Here is a 6,959-nt window from a genome sequence, read left to right as displayed (position 1 = left end):
CAGCAGGGCCAGAGCAGGGGATCCAGAGAGCCATTAAAGGGGCCAGGTCCTGCTCCCTCAGCTGCTTTCCTGCCCCTCCCCCCCCAAGGGGACAGACTGCCTAAGGGCTCTGTCCTTTTCCAGGGAAGGCACCCTGAATCCCAGCCCTGTTCCTCCAGCCTCCACCAACACCCCACTTCGCAGCTGCTCCGCGGGGCCCGACGCTGGCTGGCCAGGTGTCAGCTCATGCCAAGGTCCCCATCCCTCAGTGGAACGCTGACGGCTCCATGGTTGGGCCCAGGCTGGCTCCCCTGGATGTTGTATTGTTCAGACAGGTATTAGCATTATCAGGGGGTGGGGAGTGTTCAGACTTTATTGAAAGCTTGTGAGGTGCTGCCGGCCTTCATCTCACCTGTAACAGCTGTAGCCCATTGTGACACCGCACCCCATATTCTTCACAGTGATATTATTAGGATATGATTATAACATAGTTATGATGTATTTCATGCAAAATAAGTCATGTGAGGTGTCATTGGAAAGGTGATTTGCTGAATATGATTCTCTGTTTGTCTGCCTGTATCATTTTGGTCTCTGAAGTTATGAATATTGACTCTGTCTCTGCATTTCCAATGTAGTTACACCTGGGGAACGCCCACTAGACAAGATGCTTTCAGTCTAGATAGTGCATGGGGAACGGCCTATTCAGGGCAATGGGCCATTAAGAAAAAACAGTAGACCTTAGGAGAACCTTATCTCCCATCCGGGGATCCTTCCTGAGAAGGCTACGGATGCCTGTGAGTTATGGCGGCTAGGACTCTACAGGAACATGTGACCAGGCCACATGATGCTGGACTCCATCTTGGGATGTCATTGTTTTTCTACAGACTGATCTGGGAACCAAGCTTTGGAACAAAGGGTTCCCACCATATGCCAAAGCTATATAAGGCAGGGAGTGACATCATCTGGGGTTCTTCCCTCCCCATGCAAGAAGACTCCTGGAAACACCTGAGGAACAAAGACTGAACTGGGGGAAGTGCTGGACCTAGGCTAAAGGGATTTCTAGCCTGTGAATGAAAGACCTGGGATTCCAAACTGTAAGCAAGTGCAGCTTGCCCCTTAAGTATCTGCAGCCTGCTCGTATAATCTCTTAGGGTGTGAATCTGCTAATTCATATCCACTGTACTTAGTATATTAAGTTTAGTTTGAGTTTTTTGTTTATTTGCTAGGTAATCTACTTGGATCTGTTTGCTATCCCTTATAATCACTTAAAATCTATCTTTTGTAGTTAATAAACTTGGTTTTGCTTTGTGTAAGGGGACTGTTGCCCCCTTACTAACATTCAGTGGGGGGTTTTAGTTTTTAGTTGCTAGCTCCCAGCACTAAAAAGGGAGAAGGGTCGATGGGGAATCAGGACCCTGAGACTGACAGCCCCCAGGAACAATGGGGAGAGGCCAATGCTCCAGGTCAGCCTGAATGACAGGGTGGGCAGGCTAATCAGGGAGTCAGGAGGCCAGGGAGGTCCCGTCCTCCGTGTGAGCTGGATTTGCCTGGGTCAGACAGAGTGGGGCCGAGCTAAGGAGAAAGCAGGGGCCCAAGCTAAGCTGGGGAGCAGAGCTGGGCCAGATCCAGAGGGACTAGAAAAGCAGCCCAGAGAGAGCAGACCCTGTCCTGGGAGCAGAGCTGCAGCCCCAAAGCCAGAGGCACAGCCCAGAGAGAGCAGACTTGGCCTGGGAGCAGAGCTGCAGCAACCAGAGCAGCCAGAAAAGCAGCCCAGGAAGCAGGTCAGTGCTGGGCGCAGAGTCACAGAAGCAGCCTGCAGAGCAGACCTGTCCTGGGAGCAGAGCTGCAGCAACCAGAGCCGGAGGGGCCAGAGAAGCAGCCCAGGGAGCCGGAGGCAGAGCAGCAGCCCGGCAGAGACCGAGTGGAGCAGCCGGGGCTGGAGCAGTCTGGAGCTGGGCGCGGTGAGCAGCTGGAGAGAGCGAGGGGGACCCTGGGCAGTGGGCCCAGCACAGGGACATGCCTCAGCCAAGAGGCTCTGCAGGCCAGGCTTGGATCGTAACCCCGACAGGGCAGGGGTGACACTGGGAAGAAGGGTCCTACCACTTAGAGCCTGAGAGCGTGTGGCCACCACCACAGCGAGTGTCCGACCAGCAGCATCCCTGCAGCACGGCCAGGGCCGGAGAAGAAGGCCTGGGACTTACAAGGAACAGACTGTGAACTGCCCTGATGTTCCAGAGACCCTGTTTGTGATGTTCCCTGCCACAGAGCGGGGTGATGTGTTTCCTTTAACCCTTTCCCATTTTTCCTTATTCTTTTTAAAATTAATTGTTGATTAATTAACTTGCATTTGCTTTAACTTGTATGTAATGGTCAGTGGGTCAGAGAAGTGCCCAGTGCAGAGAGAGTACCCCGGAGTGGGGACACCCTAGCCCCTGTCCTAGGTGACCACAGCAGGGTTGGGGGTCGAGCCCCTCAAGAATCCTGGGCCCAGCCTTGTTGGGGTTATGAGGACTCTGCCAGACAGGAGAGTGGAAGGGGAGTCCTCAAGGGCAGGGAGGCCACTGGGTAAAGGAAGTGGGAGCGAGGACTCAGATCCTTTCGCTAGCCCACTTCACTGAGGTAGTGCAGAAGCCAGGAAAGTTCCCCACAAGAGTGGGACTATTCTCCCGCTTACATTTGTCTAAACCAGTGTGTGGGAATCATAACCCAGGGACAGAAGGCTGTTGCATAGTCCTCTCCACATTGAGGGAGAGGGTGAATTTTATGAGCTTAAGCTGTACAGTTCCCTGTGCAGCTCCAGATGGTATAATTCTGGGTTTATACTCTAGAGGGGTGTGTGCCTAGGGATCTGGAAGTTGCCTTAACTGTAGCCTTCCCATGCAGGGGCTGGTCAACGAGCCTGCATGTAACTGCAGCTGGGTGAATGCTGGTGAAAGTGCCGGCTGGAGAGGGCTTTGCAGCTTTTCACAGCAGTACAGTGTGAGACGGAGCCCAGGCTGGTGGGTTGGGTGGCTCAATGGTACCCCAGTTCTAGATGGATCCGGGGGGCAGCGGGGGACTTGTCACACCTGTATTGTAAGGTAATGTTTGAGAGTTTTGCTCTGTGAGAGAGTATCTCACCAGACGGGAGAGAGGCGTTAACTCGTGTGAAGTGCTGGTCTCCGACAGAAGGTGGCCAGCTCTCGCCCGGCGTCAGACCTCCCGTTCCTGGGCAAGCTCAGAGCTGAAACCAGCTCCAGGCTCCTCTAACTGCAGCCAGCAGGAGGGACCCGGCACCACCTGGCTTCAGGCCCAGACACGGAACTGGAGCTGGTTTCCTAGCCCTGATGGCTGAGCTCCTCCGGTCAGTGGGGAGAGGGGCAGCCATCCTGTCTCAGCCCCCTGGGCCTCTCTGCAGCGATCCACACTGGGGGCCAGGAGCTTCCGCTGGCTCGCCCGAGAGGTGGCAGGGTCGATGGGAAGGTGCTGAAACGGTTTGAGTCATAGAATCCTAGAATATCAGGGTTGGAAGGGACCTCAGGAGGTCATCTAGTCCAACCCCCTGCTCAAAGCAGGACCAATTCCCAGTTAAATCATCCCAGCCAGGGCTTTGTCAAGCCTGACCTTAAAAACCTCTAAGGAAGGAGATTCTACCACCTCCCTAGGTAACGCATTCCAGTGTTTCACCACCCTCTTAGTGAAAAAGTTTTTCCTAATATCCAACCTAAACCTTCCCCCACTGCGACTTGAGACCATTACTCCTCGTTCTGTCATCTGCTACCATTGAGAACAGTCTAGAGCCATCCTCTTTGGAACCCCCTTCCAGGTAGTTGAAAGCAGCTATCAAATCCCCCTCATTCTTCTCTTCTGCAGGCTAAACAATCCCAGCTAAACAATCCCAGCTCCCTCAGCCTCTCCTCATAACTCATGTGTTCCAGACCCCTAATCATTTTTGTTGCCCTTCGCTGGACTCTCTCCAATTTATCCACATCCTTCTTGTAGTGTGGGGCCCAAAACTGGACACAGTCCTCCAGATGAGGCCTCACCAATGTCGAATAGAGGGGAACGATCACGTCCCTCGATCTGCTCGCTATGCCCCTACTTATACATCCCAAAATGCCATTGGCCTTCTTGGCAACAAGGGCACACTGCTGACTCAGTCCTTCCTGGAGGGACACCCCCAAGGAGCAGTGATGGGAAACTGCCCCTCCCCCCCAGCCCCCTCGCTTGTGGGGCTCCACCAGGGTCCGTTCTCTCTCTCTGGCCCTTTTCAACGTCTACATGCAACCACCGGGTGAACGGGCCAGAGCAGGACTGTACATTGCCTCGGTACAGTTGAATATTTACATTATCTTAGTAAGTTTGTTTCAATCGTTCATCACACTTTAGTTGCACAGATCAGAGAGAGAATCCGAACTCGGTCAATGGGCGTATGCAGCGTTGCTGTAGCCGTGTCAGTCCCGGGATATTAGAGAGACAAGGCGGGGGAGGTGATGACTTTTATGGGACCAACCTCCATTGGTGAGCGAGGCGAGCTTTCGAGCTCCGCAGAGGTCTGCTGCAGGCCCGGGACAGCGTGGCGTGTGCATGTCACCCCACGGGGGGGATACGCCATCCTTCGCTGTGCAGGCTGGCTGGGGGCAGGCAAGTGCCCGAGGCTCGGTAGGAAGGGACGTGAGAAGCAGGGTGCTGGGTATGAGAAGCCTCCATGGCCAGCTGTAGAGAATCCTTGCTCAGCGGGTGCCCTGAGGCTCAAGGCTTGTTTGTCAGGGCTGCAGCAACAGCTGGCAGTTCCCTTCTGCTCTGTAGACTCCCCAGGAAGGCGGGGTGAGGCAGCAGCCAGCCCCTGTCAGTGTAACCCGATCACCAGGCTGCTGCTTTGCTGAGGTGGCATCTTGAGCAACAGCTGGAAAAACTGCTATAGGGTGGCTCGTTGGTCTAGGGGTATGATTCTCGCTTAGGGTGCGAGAGGTCCCGGGTTCAAATCCCGGACGAGCCCTGTTTTGCATTTTAGTGTGGGGAGGGTTTCCCAGAGAATTTTCCCTTCGCCTGAAGCAGGGTTGTGAGAAAACCCCCAGAGGCCAGTGATCCTGCCTGAATTGTTGGGTCCAGCCAGCCAGAGACTATCAGGGACAAATCCTCCCCCAGATCTTGCGGGTGCAAAGACATCACTTTGCTGGGTGCTGCCGCAGCAGGTCCACATGTGTCCCGGTGGCAAAGTGGGAATTTCCTGCCATATCTCAGTGAAGGAGACCCATGGTGGCACTGACTTACTTGCTCAGCGATCGCTCCACACTTCCCAGGGCGGGGAAAGGGCTCAAATGCCGCTTTGGGGGCCGAGCGGGAGATGTGAGGGGGGCTGTCATGTGACTGTCTGGGTGGGATGAATGGGCTGGCCGAGACTGACCCAGATCAAGGGAGAGTCTGGAAAGACACTAGGAACCCCAAGGCTGGGAAATTCCAGCAGGCGGAAGGTGTGAGCTCAGCCTGGGTCTGCAGGAGCGGGACGATGGACCAGGAGGTGACGCGGCTGGGAATTGGATCAGACCTAGCCTTTGGGGAGACTCGGGAGCTCTCACCTGGGGCTGGCAGACAGAGACACGGGCCAGGGAGAGAGCGCTGGAAATGGATTCCCTGGCCGCTTGGCCGGGTGGCGCATGGGCTTGGCCAGCATGGACTGCCTTCTCCTTCCTCTCTCTGCGCTGACCTACAGACTTCCCAAGGCCGTGTCCAGTCGACTAATGAACCCTGCTCTGTTTGGGAACGGCTGCCTGGCGCCCCTGCACATGCTGGCTGCGGTGCCCTGGTCCCTGCAGAGTGGACAAGTCTCAGACCAGGCATCTGTCTCAGCTGGGCAGAGCTCGCGGCACGAAACAGGAGGGCGGGTGTCTCGGAGGCCGCGTGGCCTGCCCTGACGGACGCGTGGGCCCCGCTGGGGGTCAGGCCCACTGAAGGGTTCTTCCAAGGGCCTGTTTAAAAGCAGTGGGATCCGCGACAGGCCCATATTATTATATTCCAGTCACACCTACAGAACCCAGCCGAGCTCAGGACCCCGCTGTGCTTAGCACTGGACACCCACTCACTCTTGGCCCCTGCCCCTCTACTCACAAGCAGCCAAAGGGTACAAGGAAGGGAGTCTTAATAGCCCCATATTACAGGCGGGGCTCAGAGAGCAATGAAACGACTCAGCCGCCGTGTTTGGGGCAGGGCTGGGCCGTGCGCGTGGCTCGGCCACGTCAGAGTCTGGTAGTGCAACTACCAGACTGGCCTGGCTGTCCACCTGGTGTCCCCTAGAAACACGGCTCCGTGTTAGAGCCTCGTGCTCTTTCCAGGCCGTGCGAGGGGGCGCGACCTTTCACCACCACGCTCGCTCCCCTGACGGGGCCATCCGAGCACACTTCAAACAGGACGTGGAGAGATCCTGAGCTCCTTGGGCTACCAGAGACCCTTGCTACCTGGGAGGGTTGTTCAGATCTCTGGGCATCTTAGAAACCTCCACCCCTACCAGCCCCACATTGACCCTGGGCTCTGCCCTGGTCACTCGCAGTGCTCGTGTCATTGGGGGCAGTAAGGGCTGAGGCAGCCAGGTCCCGGCCCACGGAGACCGGTGAAGATGGCTCTAGGAGAGGCCGGGGGGCCCATGCGGAGCCTGGGGCTTTGTGTGACGAGCCCTCCCAGAGGCAGCTGCTTTCCTCACCCCGGTCCCCCTCATGCAATGCTCCCCCATCCCCTGGCCGCCCTGACCCACAGTGGAGATCGCAGGCTACACTGCACAGCCTGGGAAATGGTGTGAGCTGAGCTTCACCCTCCTTTCCGCTTGGGGGGCAGCACACGCACCCACCCCTGGAGATCCCAGCCAGGCCAGGCCAGGCAAAAGCTGACCTCCTTTGAGGCTGGGTTACAGGGGAGGCCTGCAGCTGGCCCGGTGCCCCCTGTTTCCCCGCCCCGTCCCAGGGAGAAGATCGGGCTCAGCGCTAGCTGGGACGCAGCACGTGGTGGGG

The 6,959-nt window shown here is 56.6% G+C and overlaps 1 non-coding gene across 1 annotated transcript; it reads left to right on the top strand.

Annotated features, from left to right (window-relative positions):
• The first annotated feature begins 4,885 nt into the window (after nucleotides 1–4,885).
• On the top strand, nucleotides 4,886–4,957 carry TRNAP-AGG (transfer RNA proline (anticodon AGG)). Its single transcript has one exon. It is a non-coding gene; the product is annotated as a tRNA-Pro (tRNA).
• Nucleotides 4,958–6,959: the final 2,002 nt, after the last annotated feature.

This window comes from Lepidochelys kempii, chromosome 1, assembly GCF_965140285.1.
Source record: "Lepidochelys kempii isolate rLepKem1 chromosome 1, rLepKem1.hap1, whole genome shotgun sequence".
NCBI lineage: Eukaryota > Metazoa > Chordata > Testudines > Cheloniidae > Lepidochelys > Lepidochelys kempii.
Note: the sequence above shows the minus strand (reverse complement) of the source record. Positions and strands in the feature narration are given on the sequence as shown.